Raw genomic sequence first — 16,932 nt, forward strand, 5'->3', positions numbered from 1 at the left:
GCAGTCAGGGGAGGCAAAGTGCTGATTTTCTAAGATAATGATGCCCTGTGAAACAGACTGGCCCCAAACCATCTCGTGAAAAATGACGGCTTGAGGTTCTTAGAGGATGCACCGACTTGCAAAGGTCTGCAAGTTCTCAACTATCATGAGCGCTCAAGCCTTAATTTGACCTTTTTTTTGTTCTTTAAGGAAAGTCAATTGCAAGAAAAATTCTGCACAGTGCGGGAGTGTAGGCCTCGTGGCATACTTAACACTTTGCTTGCCTCTGGGGTCTACACCTGCTCACAGAAAATCCACCTCACCCAGGTCATCTGTGTTCTACAGCTTCCCTCTGTTCTCCTAGCCTGTGGCTCAGTAGTCCTGTAATCGCACAGGGCTTTGTCACACGCACACCAGCTGACACCTTCCTGCGCTCCCTCCCTCGCCACCCAGCCCAGTCTCCAGACACACTCAGTGCGCTTCTTCCCCGGCTCCATCTCTGATTTATCTTCTTCCTCTCGCTGCTCAGCACAGGAGTTCCCTGCCCACCCACCTCGCCACTGGCTGACACAGCCAATGGTGAACGTCTCCCCCGGCTCACCCTCCTCGCACCCTCCCCAGCTCACTCTCAGCTCCTGGTACAGCCTGAAACCGAAACTAATCTCAGATCTGAACAAAGTGAAATCATTTCCTACGCCCGATCATCCTACATGACCACAGAGAATCTTCTCCTCAAAAGAGCTCCAGATCCAGTTTGCTGGTCACCCGAAGGAACAGAGCTCTGTAGGTGTCCCCCACCCAACCTAACGCTTCCTCAGTGAATGGGGGGGGTGACAGGGTTACAGGAGGAAGCAAGAGGTCGTGCCACAGTGTTTTCTGCTGTTGCTTCTCTTCAATTTGCACAAGTCGATTTAAATTCACCCTGGGAACTGCAGTTCACTGCCCTATACATTAAACGCATTGTCCAGCATCAGTTCATATTTGGCTCATTCTTAATAAGAGTCTCTTCTGAGAGCAAGTCTCGTTCCCTCTCGAGATCTCTAGCCACCTTGCTGAAGGCAGCTATACCACATGCTTTTCCTAAATTTGAACAACGCCAGGAACAGCAGCAGCAGAAAACTAAAACAAAGAAAGCAAGTCAATATGAGTGAACAGGAGAGCAGCCCGTGAGGATCTTTCAAAGAACTGTACATTTGGGGAAAGATCCTAAGCTGTGTTTTGTTGATTACCTCACCCCCAGCACAATTTGGGGGGCCTTTCTCTGTTCCTGGGGGGCATATTATATAATGAGAACGCCTTTGGCTTAAGCAAAATGAACTGGAAGGGTAAATGTACTGGCCCAACAAGTGGAGGCCAAAAGAGTAATAGCTTTTGGGTTGTCTGCTATTTTTCCTTTAACAAAGGTTACTGAGGGCCCCATATGTGCGCCAGAAGCTCTTCTAGGTGCTGGGCCAGCAGGATGAAAAAGGTGACCTGCTAGCTCCAGCTGGGCTCACCAGTCTCAGGAGCATCTGAGTAGGAGCTGATGCTTTCTCTAGTTTCAACAGCGAGGCAAACGGTCAGTGCCTACAGGTTTTCTGCAGCCGTCTTCACAAGGCTTGGTTGGGCTCCAGGACTGCGGGCCACTCCAAGGAAGCATGCCCTCCCACCTGGATCAATGCAGGGCAACCCCGCACCCTTGTTGGGCAGTTATGGTTTGTGTCCTGGCTCACTAATTAATGGGTGAGCCGCTCAGTGCTACTGGGCCTTCTTCCGTCACTTCAATGGTACAATGAGTCGTTAGGCTGGATATCAGCAACCTTCTAGCTCAAAAATTCCATCTCCTTTGACCCTCCTATCACTGAGCTGACACAGACCTCTCGGGGCCTCTATTTCATCTTCCTGTCTCCAGATCAAACCTCTTAAACCACAAAGACTGGTTCCCATTTCTAAAGACCTTGGGGGAGGCCATTCCCCTCCGCTCCTATGAGTCACTGGTTCTCACATCCTATCTGGAACGCTGTCCTCGTACCTCACTGAGTCCTTCCTCCGCAGCTTGGATTCACTTGCCTGGTTCTGCTTCTAAGTACGCAAACAAGAGTGAATCACTGTTCTGAGCAGTAACTCTTACGAGGTTTTTATTTCTTCTTCAGCATGTTCACTGCAGGCGTTCCAGGCGGTGACTATTAAAAACCACAAAGACATCAAGGAAGCCAACCACACTTCCCAGTTCCTGCCTTATCCTGGCAAAGGTATTGCAGGATCCAGAAAATGTGACCCTCAGTTCACTCCGAGTTCACAGAGTAGGGGAATAATAATGTCACAGCTCCATGGCCAGATCAAAACCCCGAAATAGCAGCTACCTTGACCCTCACTCAGCTCAAGGGTCCCTCTTCCAGGAAGCCTTCTCTGCCCCAACTCTTCTTCTGGATGACAAAGCGTGCCTTTCCTCAGTGCTCTGCCTCGCCGCAGCAGTCACCATGGCAACTGGAGTTCTAGGCTAAGGTATCTGTCTTCCCTACTAGACTGCAAGCATCCTGCAGGCAGGGGCCATGTCTTAGTGACCTTGTACTCAGGGACAGACTCCAGTAGGGTGTCTGGCACTTGGCCAGGGATTCTCAGTAGACTGTGCTAGCCTGAACCTTCCAGACATGTTCCAATGATGCTTGAACATTGGCAGCCTGTCAAGCGGAGCACAAAACCCCTCCAATTCGCCCCCCCCCACCTCCCTTCACCTGCCCCCAGCTCAGTAGGAGTCTCTCTGAGAATTTCTCTAAGGATGTAAACTCTGTAGCCTGGGCCTCTTAGGTTCAAATTCTGGCTCTGCCACTTTCTAGCCATGTGATCTTGGCCAAGTTATTTAGCCTCTTATGTCTCAGTTTCTTTGATGAATAGAGATAATATCTCATACGGTCTTGTGAGGATTAAATGAGCTGATCCATGAGAAGCATTTGGAACAGGGTCTGACCCATAGCAAGTGCTCAGTGAGTATTGGAGTTATTATTTCCCAAGCCTCTTACTTCACAAAACCCAGCCAGTCACCCCCTGCAGCTGCCACTCTTGCCTATATATTGCCCCCAAACTGGAGTCTCTTCCTCCAAGACCAATGTCAGCATTAGCATAAAAAATCATTCCCTCCTCCTCACTGATTATGACCCTCCCCCAACCCACCTCCACTAGCTTTTAAGGCAAATTCTCCAAAGAGAAGGGAGAAAGAAGAGCTGGTTCCACAGCAGGGCTACAAATGCTGAGTCATCCTGAACCCAACTATGCTTCTCTATGCATCGCCCTTGACATTTCAGGCTCCCCAGCTCCCTACTGTGCCGTGCCCTCTGCTCTCTGCTCATAATTTAAGAGCCTCACCCCACCCATCCCACCCCCCCAAAAGCCAGCCTCAGCCTCTACAGTTTTTACCAAAGATTTTCCTTGACAATAAGGAGCCCCAGAACATTAGCACCATGTGCAGAAATAATAATAATGATGTCTACTTTAAAAATGTTTACTCTTGCCCTGGCTGGTTTGGTTCAGTGGTTAGAGCGTCGGGTCGCGAACTAAAGGGTCCCAGGTTCTATTCCCGCCAAGGGCATGTACCTCGGTTGCAGGCTCGATCCCGGCCCTGGTTGTGGCACATTCGGGAGGCAACCAATCAATGTGTCTCTCTCACATCAATGTTTCTTTCTCTCTCTCTCTCCCTTCCACTCTCTCTCTGAAAAGCAATGGAAAAAATATCCTCGGGTAAGAGAGAGACACATCAGTTGGTTGCCTCCCACTCTGCCTGGGGCTGGAGAGAACCTGTAACTGAGGTATGTGCCCTTGGTCAAAATCAAACCCGGGAACCTTCGATCCGCAGGCCAACACTCTTAACCACTGAACCAAACCGGCTAGGGCTAGTCAATAATATTTTGATAACTATATATAGTGTCAGGTGGGTGCAAGACTTACTGGAGGACCACTAACTTTGTAAGTTATACAGATGTTTAATCACTATGTTGTACCTGAAATTAATATAATATTATATGTCAACTGTAATGAAAAACAGATACAATTTTTTTAAAGGAATGCTTACTCTTTGTCTGGAACACATGTTAGATCTCCTTTAACTCTTTTTAGAGCTGAGAAACTGAGGCACTTACAAAGTCATAGAGTAGGATGGAGAGTTGGGATCCTGACTGGGGATGTGTAACTTCAGATCCTAGACTCTAAACCACTAAGCTATGTGGAAACGGGCACAAAGCGGCTGGATTGCCTCCTAGGGGTGGAGGCTGGACCGATGGAACTAGAACTTTTTTATCCTACCAATCATTCCTCAAAGACACTTGGTGCCACCGTAACAAAAATGAAATGGCCACATTTTATGAAAAGGGAGTTTTATGTTTCCAGGCCCTGTTACCATATTTACCATTATGACCCGCTTTAAAGATAAGAGCAATGGTTGCATCGTGAGGAGTCCCTGTATTGCTCTGACACAGCAGGGGAACTTACTGGGAGGCTGGAAGCGGAGGGGAATCAGAGAAGTGCTGAGTCAGCCGACACAAACCAGCATCCTGAACTCACCAAACTGGCAGCCAGGGCAGCAGACAGACAAGTCCTGTCCACTGAAGAATGTGAATCTTTAGTCACTGCCACAGGGCCCTAATATCCCACCAAGACAACTTCCAAGTTACAAGGCAGCGACCGCTGGATCAAAGCATCTCCAGGGTCCTCTATGACTGTCACTTCCCATAAGCGTAAGAGCCAACAAAATAGAGGCATCACCTCCTCCAGGCCACCTCATATAGTCGGAGGTGATCCCGGTGTGACTCCCAGCTTCCTGCCTCCAACGCTCTAGAATATTCCTATGCTGCTTATTGCCAGGATGGAAATAATCCATCAGAGTGAATGTAGAAAGCTCTGAAGGAAGAAACATACGTGAGTGCTACTATATGCCAAACACTGTGCTTGCTATGTAAACAAAGAAAAGTCCCCATGAGCTACCACTGTCTGGGGGCACTTGAGCCTAAGAAGGGCTTCTCAATACCAAGGCAAAGATGTTGCAGATGGCAGACTCTACCAAAGGCTCTTCCAGATCCCCAGTAAGTGTAGGTGTCAAAAACTCCTGAGCAGCAGCCAGAGCACAGTTAGCATGGGCTGAGAAGCAAAAGGCAGGCCAGGCATCCTTAGGGATGCACTGGGGATGGTGACAGCCATCTTCTCCAACCCCCACGTGCCTTTTAAAGTCCAAAGGGATCTAAGGAACCTACAATACCTAGACCCTGGTCTTAGACAACTCTACCCAAAGCCTCCTCAAGAGGAGGAGAGTCTTTCATATTGAAACTCTCCACCGAAGCACCTTCTCCCACCTCAACCCTTTTCTCCCCAAGAATGAGCTGGGGCTCTTCAAGCACCTGACTCCTATACACAGCTGAAGCATCAGGATAACCATCCCTCACTTTATCCCGTATTTACCTCTAATTCAAAGGCCTTGTGGCCCCGGCCCAGTGCCCAGAACCTTCCCACCACGTAGAAAGCAAAATCAGCCGCTGGAGAAATACCACCATCTGTCCCATCCTCTGGCTAGCTGTAGGGAGCTGGAATCTGGTCCAGAGGTTACAGGTCTCCAAAGCCCAAAGTGGTATCAGAAGGTCATAAGAAAAGACCTGAGAGGTCTACTCTTCATACCCTAGGATTATTCACTGACTGATTATTCACTGAGGGAACTATTCTGAATGGCCTAAGCTGGACCACAAGCTCTAGATCAGGGGTCTTCATAGGATCCCAGTTCCAAGGGGTATAGTAACCCCCGATACTGCATATAGAACATGTCCCTGCACATGTGCATGTTTTGGGAGGAAGGAAGGAATTAAGAGTTTTTATCTGATTCTCAAAGGGGCCCAGGACCCCAACCTCTGGCCCCAAGTTTTCCCCTATTCATCTTATCCCTAGGCCATCTAGCTATCCAAGGTCACTCTCCTATACAAGGACCTGCCCAGGCCTGCGGCACCACTCCTGTGCCCTTGTCTCCTGCTCCTTCCAGCTGCAGAAAATGGACAGGGGGTTTCAAATCCAAACCTCCTGCCCACAGCCTCCAGCTTCTGGGTGACCTGAACCAGGTTTCTCTCTCCATCGCCAGCCTCCACTCAAATTGAGGTCCCAACAGCATTGACCCCCAACAGCAGAGAGGGCTGGATTTCACACTTAATCCCATAGGGGCCAAATCTCATGGTGAGATGACTTCCTCCATGAGAGAGTTCCGGTGCCACACACCTTCTTTGGGCACATCTAGCTAACTCCACCCAGGCTGTAAAGATGAGCATGCTTGGCAAAGAAAAAAAATGAAAGGCTAGAGAATCTTCATGGGTCCTTTTCTCTCCGGCCAGGTGGTTCAGGGTGAGGTGTGGCAGGATAACCAACAAGGCAGCTTGCTCCCGGTACCCCATCACCCAGCATCTTTGGTGATGCTCCTGCCTGTGGGTCAGGTGGAAGGTGAGATGGTCTTCCTGTATCCTGTATCACCTCTAGTACATCTTATTTCTAAACTCCCAGTCATTCCCTTCACACTCCACTCTCACCAAAAAAAAAAAAAAAATCTAAAACCTCTCTCCCCTTAAAACAAACACCTCTCCAGGAATTTTAATTTCAGTATAAATGTCTTGGAGCCAAAACTTCTTTTAAGGGGAAAAGAAATGGGCAAGCCATTCCTAGGTGTAAGACAACAATGCGAGGAGAAAATGAAGAGGAAAGAATGAATTAAGGTAAACACCAACCCCCCAGAGCTTAGAGCCGGGGGCACCGAGAGTGGGGGGGCGGGGGGAGCAGGGGCGGGGACAGTGCTTTCTGAACTTTCCCTGGCTCCAAAGCCCGGGGATGCAGCTCCCAGGGGACCGGGTGGGACCAGAACCGGCCGAGTCGACCTGTGATATCGGCGGGGGCAGGAAGGGAACCTCCCATCTTCCTAAAAGGAGCTCTGCCCCCAGCAGGCGCCCCCGCCAGCCGTCGCCAACCAGCCAGCGCCCCCAGACCGGAGCAAGGCGGGGAGGGGCGCCCACACAAAAGGGGGAGCGGCCGCATAAGGGACTCCGGGCGGCGCCCGCTGGGGGAGGCCTCGCAGCCTCGCCCGGGGCCGCCCGCGCGCCCGCGCCCACCCCTAAATCGCGCGCCCCGCTCCGGGTCCCCAGATGCCCGCACGCCCCGCGCGCCCACGGCGGGGAATGAGGTGGGGGCTCGAGAGGGACGCGAGGCCGGGACCTGGCGCACGCGGCCGGGCGGCGAGGGCTCCCGGGGAGCCCCGGAGGCAGCACCGGGAATCAAACTCGCGCCGGCCCGGCCCTCCCGGCGGTGCCTCGGCGATCGGTGCCCGGGAAGGTGGGGCCGGGGCCGGGGCCGGGGCGGGGGCCGGGATGGCGCACGGGGCGGCCGGCGGGGCGCGAAAGGGAGGTCTTACCGAGCAGCCGCCACGCGCGTCCGCGCCCCGCGGGCCGGTGGGGCCGGCGGCTGGGGGAGGGGCGGCGATCCCGCGGCGGCGCTGGCGGCGGCGGGCCCGGCTCGGCGGCGCTGCTGGGGCGCGGGAGGCGGAGAAAGCGAGGCGAGGCCAGCTTCCTAGCGGCGGGCGGCGAGAAATGCAGCTGTCCCTGCGCGCCTGCCGGCGGGGCCACAAGTGGGGCCGCGCGGGGGGGAGCGGGGCTGCGGGCGGGCGGGGGCCGGCGGCGGCGCCCCCAGACCCGCCTGGACGCCCGACCCCTCTCTGCAGAGGAGGGCCGCAGGACGGGAGGTGCAGCGGGGGAGCCACGCGGGGGGGGGGGGCGGGACGGGGGGTCGCCGGGTGAAGATCAGGAAATCCGCGCGTGCCCCCCGCCCCCGCCCCGGCCGCGGCCGGCGGGCGGGAGGGCCTGAGCTCGGGGCCTCGGTCACCCGGGCGAGCTGGGGCCGGGCGTCCCGCCCCTCCGGGCTCGGGGAGCGGCGCCGGGAAGGCGCGTCCCGGAGAGGGTGGGGAGGGGAACCCAAGAGCAGGGTTGCCCCGGGAAGGGTCAGCATGTGGGTCCACATCTGGGGCCTGGGACGGCGGAGGTGTGGGGGCGGGGCGGCCCCTGGGAGTTAGGGCTCAGGAAAGGAAACAAAAAAAAAAATGCCGCGGTCCGAGGAGATGGTGGGAAGGAGGTCAGGAAATCAAAGATTGTTAATCATTCACACCATCAGCTCCTACCTGCCATGTCCCCATCTCCTCCCCAACAGCCCTGGCCATTTCCGGGGCTTCTGAGTCCGCAGAAGATTTTCCAGAGAACTTGTTCAATAAATGGGAAATCAACTTTGACTATTCTTTTTCCATGTGGTTTGGTTTCAAACTCTACTTTGGGGTGGGTAGGGTGGGGTAAGTGGTGATCACAGAGCACCTGCTTGGAAGACGAGCTACCTAGGGATCTGAGGAGGGTGAAGGCCAGAAAGCAGTTCCATCTCTGCCCTCAGACCTCTTGCAAAGGGCCTGTGCCCTCCTCCTGGACAAGCCTGCCTTAGAGACCCACTTGCCCATCTGGGCCCAGATCCCAAGGAGGAGCCCCTCTCCCCTCCACCTCTGAGGGCTTGCAGTCCCCTAGCTCTGCTGAGACAAATCGACATGCTCAGCCACAGAGATATCTGATGGTAAAAACCACAAACCATAGCGCCCAGATACCAGTGTGTTTCCATTACTTGCATGTCAAGAGTAAGTTTCTTCAGCAAATTGGGGACCCGGGAGGGGGAGAAACCTCAGAACTGCACCCTCCTAGGGGAGACCCCCCAATTAGGTTAGCGTGTTGAGTGGCATTCCAGGACTGGGTCCCAGACCCCCCCATCTCCTCTCTTGGAACCCCTCTTCCCATGCTCCTTCACTTTTTGGTACATTCAATGGGGGGGGGGATGGGAGGGTAGAGGGGATTGAAACCCCAGGAGGTGATGCCATTAACCCCAGGTTAAAGATTTAAACAACATGCCTCCTTGGTGACTCCTGGCTCCTGTCCTGAAATTGTGACTGAGAGCTCAGGATTTGTCTACCCTGCTTGTTGTGTAGGTTATGTTATCACATGTGTTACCTTACACTTGCCCACAGTGCAGTTCTGCCACTTTTCTGCTTGCTTGCATGATCTTCCCTGTCACCTTGGCATTTCCGGGGCCAGGAAAAGGCACCTGCGAACATGGAGATGTCCCTGTTTGTACTCCATTCTGAGTGCTCATAAAAGCATTTAATATATTATTAATATAGTTATCAAATGCAACCAGTCACTGTAATGGACTTTCTTCCTTGAAGAACTTTTCCTTTCAGGGCTGTCTTCCTGGAAGCTTTTCTCAGATCCCTGCCTTTCAGATCCCCAGGTAACCTCCCTAACTCCCACCAGTGCCTCTGAGCTGAAAGTTCTCCAGGGTCCCAGGCCAGACCTCCCTCCTGCGCTCCAGCCTCTCACACACACTTGCACATGGAGGCTCTCCGCCTGCAGGACCCTCAAACACCTTACCCCAAAGGGACTAAAAGCGACCTTGAACCCAGAGCTCTTTCCTCTCCAAGTCTCCTCCTCATCCTCTGGCTTAGCTGCTGGAAACTCTAGTCCTCAGTTCCCTTCCCCTGAATTCTCTTGGTTACCAGATTCTATTCATTGCTCCTTCCCTTCCCTTCCCTTCCCTCATCTAACAGTTGTTAACAAATGGTGCACAAGAGCATGTGCCTGCGGCTTAGGAACCAAAAACATCGTTCCAGCCCCAAGGTGACCGCTCCTCCAACTACAACGGGCAGTTTAACAAGACCCAGAGTGGGAAAGAAAGGGGTGTAAACATCCAGATAATTTGAGTGATCCCATTCCTTTCTCCATCATCACCAATTTGACCAGGAAATTCAGAGGAAACTTGGAAAGAATTGGTGCTATCCCTTGGGGGTTTTGAAAGAAATCATAGGTGAAAGGTAGAAGCAGTGACCCCCACAAAAAATGAGTAAGCAACCCCCTTATGGGACAAAAACTAGATGAATGCCTATAGGATTGCCAATCTCAATCCCATTTTAGAGAAGGCCTTCCGGAACCCTCACCCTTCCCCAGAGTGCCAGTGCCAATGTGACACCTGCGGCACTTTCTTCTCTTGCGTAATAAACTGCTCCCTTGCAATCCCTTCGTCCATCCCGCCAGCCTATCTACAGCACGTGGTATTGCAGCTGGTCTCTGTGTGTGTTCCAGGGAGGCAGGGGGCCGTCTTCTGTCTCAGAACCTCGCAGCCCAAGGCCTGGCAGGCCCATGAGTGAGTCAATATTTGCCAAAGGGCTGACTTCTGACAGGTGGGCGAGATATGACTGGTTTGCCCTCAGAAACCACGTGTCTTTCTTGCACTGGTGATAGCTTGTGAGGCTCCAGGGGTCCTGCCCTCAGTACAGAGGCTGTCAGCTTGTCCTGTGCAAGGTGGTGAGGTGGAGAGTAGGCATAGATCAATGGAATTCCATGTAACCATTAAAATTGCTTTTAAAGAATATTTAATGCCTATAAAAATGTTATGAGAAAGGGAGGCTACAAACCAGTCTATGTGATATGAGCCAATTTATTTTTTATTTCATTATAAACATAGAAGAAAATATGCCAACATGCTAACATTTGTTAGATGAGGGTTTTATAGATAACTTTTACTTTGTTATTAATATTTTTCCAGATTTTCCAAATTTCCTCCCTTGAGCATACATTCTTTTAAATGGTGTATGTGTATGTATATAGATATATGTACATACACACATACATACATATATATATATGCACCTATATTTAGCCTTCAAGATCTTTATGATTGGAAGGAAGTTAAACATAACTCACTTTCCTCCATAATTATGCTTAACTTAGGCTATTTCAATCCCGTTCCATGACCATCCCCAAAGAGGAACAGCATGTCCTCTTCATCCCCAAGTCTAAGGGGAAGGGAGCTGTGGAGCAGCTAGCAGGTCATACAAGGCAGAGTGTGACAGTTACTGAAATCAAGGTGTAAGGGAGGTCTCCGGGGCTACACGGGGAGGAAGCGGTTAATACTCATGGGGAAAGGTCAGAGGGCACCTTTGAACAGCTGGCTTTTGAGCTGTGCCTTGAGAGATGAACCCTGTTAACTGGGGAGAAGGGCATTCCCGTCTGGGGCACAGCAAAAGCTAAGGCATTTTCGGATGTGGGTGAATATCCACTGTAGATGGCAACAGTGGGGTTGGGGCGGGGGTGGGGGTGAGGGGATCAGACAGCAAGGTGAGGCTGGAAAGGTGAGGGGGCCGTGGCAGTGAATGGCCTGGAACACCAAACTAAAGAATCTGCAGAGAAGGAGTGTGTTACAGGCTGAATTTCAAAATAGAATATTAACATTGACTTTGACTTTCCTATCAACACCAAGAGGTGAGGCAGTAAGGTCTCTGGCTGCCGCACCTGACAGCTCCCGGGGCAAGCCGGCCTGGAGGTAAGCGTTTGTTACAAAGTTCCCAGAGGCTGAGCGGTTCAGCCCCAGCTTGCAGCGGCAGAGCTGAGTTCCTCCTGAGCTCCCCCTCAGCCCGGTAGGTATAGTCAAGTGGCTTAAGTGCCAGTCAGGCCAGGGGACAACTAAATCCCTGCTGTACCTACCGGCTTCCAAACCGGGGAGCTTTGGGTGAATTACTGAGCCTCTCTGAGTTTCCGTTTCCTCATCTCTAAAATGATAAGAATATTACCTTTCTCCTCACTAGATAAAAAATGATAATAATTGTGGGGAGCCGGCGGGACTCCCCCCGGGAGGACCCGCCGGGCGAGGTGCTGCCCAGGGAGAAAGACCCGGGAGGCCCGCTTGCCCTAGTGCCATCAAGAGAGAAATCTCTGAGGCATTGACCCGAGTGGTGGGCAGCGGTGCTAGCACTCGCCCTGCTCCCCCCGCTCCCCCTCCATCCGAGGGACAGGGAACGGTTTGCATTCAGTGTCCCAGCTATCAATTTGCAGAGACCCATGCAACGGTATCAGTGGAAAATGCTTCCCCAGGGAGATGTGGATGAGTTAGTGGCCCCAGGCACAGAGGAGCTGCCTGGGTGAGCTGCAGAGGTGCCCTCCTGCTCCCTGACCCAGTCCTTGAGGCACCAAAGCAACACTAAATTCTAGAAAGGCTAATTAGGAAGCTGGCCCCGGCCTGAAGGGTTAAAGGATAGTTAAGCCACATACCAAGCCAAGGACTCTATCCTCCCCAAAAGTTCCCATTAGAAGCCGAGATAAGGATACTTTCCAGGCCTGAGCTCCTGCAGGAGGCAGGGTGTTTACTCTGAAAAGGCATTCGTAGGGCCTTGGAGGAATTACTTAGTATCGGGCTAAGGGAAGAAATGGGGGGCAGGGTGCTATTCAGCACAATCAACAGTGCCTGTATATATTGAGCGGAGAAAATAAACTCGGGGCTGGCAGCTGGCAACAGGAATGAGCTGCAGCCCTCCCGATCCCATCCTGTCTCTTGTCTTTCCTTTCCAATCCTCACCCCCTCAATCAGGTTCCCGTTCGACTGCCGGCAGGCTCCGGCAAATAATAAATGATAAAGTTTCTTGAACACTTACAATATGTCTGTCCCTGTTTTAAGCACTTTCGCCCACTTACCGTCCTGTAAGCTTCAGAAAAGCCTGAAGAGACAAGCAGCATTACCATTCCTGGTTCACAGATGTGGAAACTGAGACACAGAAAGGTGGAAAATCTTGCCCAAGGCCTGACCAGGCCTGGCTCAGAGGTTGAGCATTGACCTTTGATCTAGGAGATGGCAGTTCGATTCCTGGTCAGGGCACATGCCGGGGTTTCGGGCTTGATCCTTAGTAGGGGGTGTGCAGGAGGCAGCTCATCAATGACTCTCTCATCATTGATGTTTCTCTCTCTCCCCTCTTCCTCTCTCTGAAATCAATAAAGACATATTTAAACAACAACAACAACAACAAACAAAGACTGCATCAGACCACCAATGGATGCTAAATCTAGGGGGGAGTTTTGATGAGGAGTAGGATATATGAATGGTCTTAAAGTATTTCTCCACAGACCTCTTATTAGTTGCAGGGGTGTGTGTGGGGGGGAGAAATGATACAATAGAGAAAGGGGGCAACACCGAGACTGGGTGATCTAAATTAGCATCATTTATGAGGGATAGGAGGACATCCTGTGCTTCCAGATATGATATCCTGCAGACACATTGCCTCAGCAGTTTTCCAGCTGAGAATGCATAATCTCAATTTAATCATGAGGAAAATCAGACAAACACAAAATGAAAAATATTCTATTTTTTAAAAAGACAGGGGTCTGTAATTTTAATTTTTAAAAAGCCAGCCATATGAATGTCCTAGGAGTCTAAAGAGACACATCAACTAAATGCAATACTAGACCATGTACTGGAGGGGAGAAAATGCTATCAAGAACATAATTAGATCAACTCACAAAATTAGAATATGGATGGTAGATTAAATAAAAGTATGGTACAAATGTAAATGTATAAAGTTAATAACTGGTGGGTGGGGAGAGGTTAATCAAAGAACTTATATGCATAACCCATGGACACAGGTAATAGTGTGGGGAAGGCCAGGTGGGGGGGCAGATGTGGGGTGGAGGGGATCAATGGGAGGAAAAGTGGGGACATCTGTAATACTTTCAACAATAAAGATAAATTTAAAAAAAGAAAAACAATAAAACAGTAAAATATCTCAATTATTTTCTATTGATTATATGCTGAAAATATTTTGGATATATTGTGGTAAATATATTATTAAAATTTTAAAAAATAAAATTAATAACCTGGGTTATGGTGTAAGAACATATCTCTATTTTTAGGAAATACACACAAAAGTATTTAGAGACAAGGCTCATGATGTATAAAACCTTGAAATGGTTCAGGGAAAAAAAAAACTTACAAAGATAGAGAGGGAAAGCTTGTATGTGATTAAGCAAGGGATAAGATGTTAACAATAGCTGAATCTGGGTAAAAGTATAGAGGTGTTTCTTGTACGATGTTCATTTTTGCAACTTTTTGTAACTCTGCAATTATTTCCAAATAAAAAGTTTTTCAAAAATATTCCAGGCTCACTTTGTGTTTTTCCTGCCCAAACCCTGCAACCAGCTTTTTATCCAGAGGATCCTACGGAGCAGGAGTATTAAACCATATGTTTTTTAAAAGTAGGTGAACGGGAAGGAAAAGCATTCCTAGCATATGGAACAGCATGACCGAAGGCAAGGAAATGTGAAATATAAGTGTAGAAGCTAGAAAGGGCAGGTTCTAGCAAAAGTGGGCCTTCTGAAAGGCAACCCAGGATAAACTGTGGTATCCCTGGGGGGGATGCAAAGCGCAGCCCCCAATGGCTTCCCACAAGCCTCTTCCCATGCACCCACACATTTGTGATTTGGACAGATTCGGCCATCCTTCAGCGGACCAACACTGTACCCGGGAGCACGTCATCTGAGGAACCCACAGGACCGAATTTTATCTATTGGCCTAGAATTGCATACAAACGTTATGCAGAGTTTAGAAAGTGAAGCCGCCCTGGAGATGGAAACTTCAGCAGGAGGGTAGCCGCGCTCACCCGACCAATCAGAAACAGGAGGTATCAACCAATCACAGCTCGGCACTGCGCTAGTCGGGGCGGGGCCGACACGCCCCGAGCTTTCCGTTCGCCCGGGCGCCGCGCCAGCAGGGCTCTAACTCCGGTCTGCCCGGGGCGAAAGCGCGGAGAGGAGGCGGGCGAAGCCGATTCGGCCGAAGGGCGGAGGCCTGGCCGTAGTGACCCGTCAGGGGTGATGCTGGGGCACCACAGAGGACCCGGCCCTGGCGCAACGACGTTTGCCGCGCGCTCTGCGGGGCGCGTCTTCGGGCGCGGGGAGTCCAGGGCGCGGCGGGGGGAGCAGGCGCGGCTGGCGAGGGCCCACTGCAGAACCAGCGGGTCCGACACGGATGTCCACAGCCCGCCAACACGCTCTCGCCATTGTGAACCCCTAGAGAGCCTGCAGAGTTCAATTTAAATGTCGATCCCTCTGAAACTTTCCCTGCAGGCAGCTGGTTGACTCCTTGGTGTAACAGGAGTTAGCAGAATACAAAGTAGAAGTAGTCCATCCCGCCTGGGTAGGTGGGGTTCACGGATCCCCACTGCAGGCGCGATTCCTTACTAATCACATGAATCTTACCTCTTTCTTCAGCTGCTGATTTTGGTCTTTTTCTGGCTAAAAACACGTATTTTCTCTTGCCCATTGACTGAAGCTGAAACGATGACAGCTGGCTTGGACGAGCAGCCTGGAGTCCTCCGGGTAAGCAAATCCAGCCCAGGGCGGATGCATGGAGAGGGAAGGGCGTCAGCGTGGGGGTTATACCACAGGTATAAGCACAAGGACATTTTCTCCACAATCTCTTCCTTTCCTGGGCCTATTCCCAAGTCGTCGCCCCCCCCCCCCCCCAAGGTGTTTTCTCTCTGGCTCTTTACCCACCATTTATAAAACTAGGAATTTCTTGGCTCAGGAGCAGGAACCTTGGGGATCCAGGCTTCTTCAAGCCAGATCTCTGAGTAGATTTAGGCAGACCTTGAAGGGACTGTGGCTTTGGTGGCCCCCAGTTGCCCCTAAGACTGACAAAAGATCTAGCTTCCTGTCCCAACAGTCTCCGAGGCTGCCTCTCCTCTCCATGAGCAGCCTCTAGAGTTGATACATCTGCTCCCAGCGTTGGACCTGGGAGCTGCTGAACCATTCCCTTGGTCTCCTTGCACTTTCAGGTGCCATGACAAAGGGATAGCTCACCTGCAGAACAGAATGTAGTCCTTGAATGCCCACCTTTAGCCTAACAGTTCTTCCAGGCTCTTTATAGATGTCTTTAGGAAAAAGTGACATTCAGGTTAACAGCTGATTCAGCTAAAGGCAGGTGGACCTCACTTTGAGAAAACTCCATAAACAATGTGAATTTACCAAAACACCCCAGAGAATTCTTCCCGCATAGTTGGCAGTTACATACATCAGAAAGAATTTACTTCAATAAGGATAGTGATTTTAAGTTCTTATTTTATGCACTCTTCAAAGAGATATTTAGGTGTTGGGAGGGAAGTGGGATGTCAGTTTAAAGAAGGTAATCAGGGATGAACAAATTTCTGAAATTATGATTCAAGTCAGTGGTGATACAGAATCTGAAGTGAAATCTGTCCCTTTACCACGACAGGGCAGTTTTTGTAATGTGAAGAATGCTTGACCCTCGTGGTTCAAGGCCAAGATCTGGGTCAAGTGCCTGTCTTGGGAAGGGGAAAGCTAACTAGCCAGCATGTGATGGGTTGGTCCAAGGAGAAGGCTAAATTACACAGATTCAAAGCAAAGCCCTTGACCCTCCCTCCATTCCTTTCTTAGGAACCAAATGGGCCTTAGATTTCCCAAAAGTGGGTGGCCAAGAAACACTGGAGTCCAGATCGATGTACAACCTGTGTTCAATCCTGAACCTGTCTGGCCCTCCTACTTTTACAGGACAGGGGGCCCTTACCCAATAACCTGCCAGGGTCAGACCAACTGGGGGGCGATATTTATAGGCCCAAATGGGGTCAAATGGTATTCTTTCAGGCTACAAGACTGTTCAAGAAGGAAATGGAAAGAGTGCAGTACTGAGGTCCAGATTTATTAGGGCAGGGAGGGGAAAGTGATTACCATCCCATGAACACATTGGACTGCGTTTTAGTCCAATGATCCTTGAGGATACTCAGAAAAAAACTCCACTGTCCCATCTACATCCCAAACCCAGGTCTCTCCAGAGAGGACCAAACTGCAGGGCCCCTTGAGAAGAGCAGGGACACCTGGACAGCCAAGATTAACTAGCAACTCAGTGAAATAACACTTCCTGTTGCCAGACAAAAGCAACATAAGGAACACCTTCCTCCAGATGTTTTCACTGAGTCAAAAAAGACACTAAAGCAATTATCAAGAGGAAGTTTGGGAAGCCTCAATCCTGTATAAAACAGATGAGGTATCCAAAACTGTTTCACTAAATGAAGTGTCACATCCATCTTGATTTGCTGTCTGGTGATTT

General features: G+C 50.7%; 1 protein-coding gene across 1 annotated transcript in view; it reads right to left on the reverse strand.

Annotated features, from left to right (window-relative positions):
- Window positions 1-7,461, reverse strand: part of CUEDC1 (CUE domain containing 1) — a 74,942-nt gene extending 67,481 nt beyond the window's left edge. The window contains exon 1 of the mRNA XM_087826228.1: window positions 7,379-7,461. The gene's annotated coding sequence lies outside the window, so the exon portion shown is untranslated. The remainder of the gene's footprint in view (window positions 1-7,378) is intronic.
- Between the last annotated feature and the right edge of the window lie 9,471 nt (window positions 7,462-16,932).

This window comes from Miniopterus natalensis, chromosome 17 (assembly GCF_054644295.1).
Source record: "Miniopterus natalensis isolate mMinNat1 chromosome 17, mMinNat1.hap1, whole genome shotgun sequence".
Lineage (NCBI taxonomy): Eukaryota > Metazoa > Chordata > Mammalia > Chiroptera > Miniopteridae > Miniopterus > Miniopterus natalensis.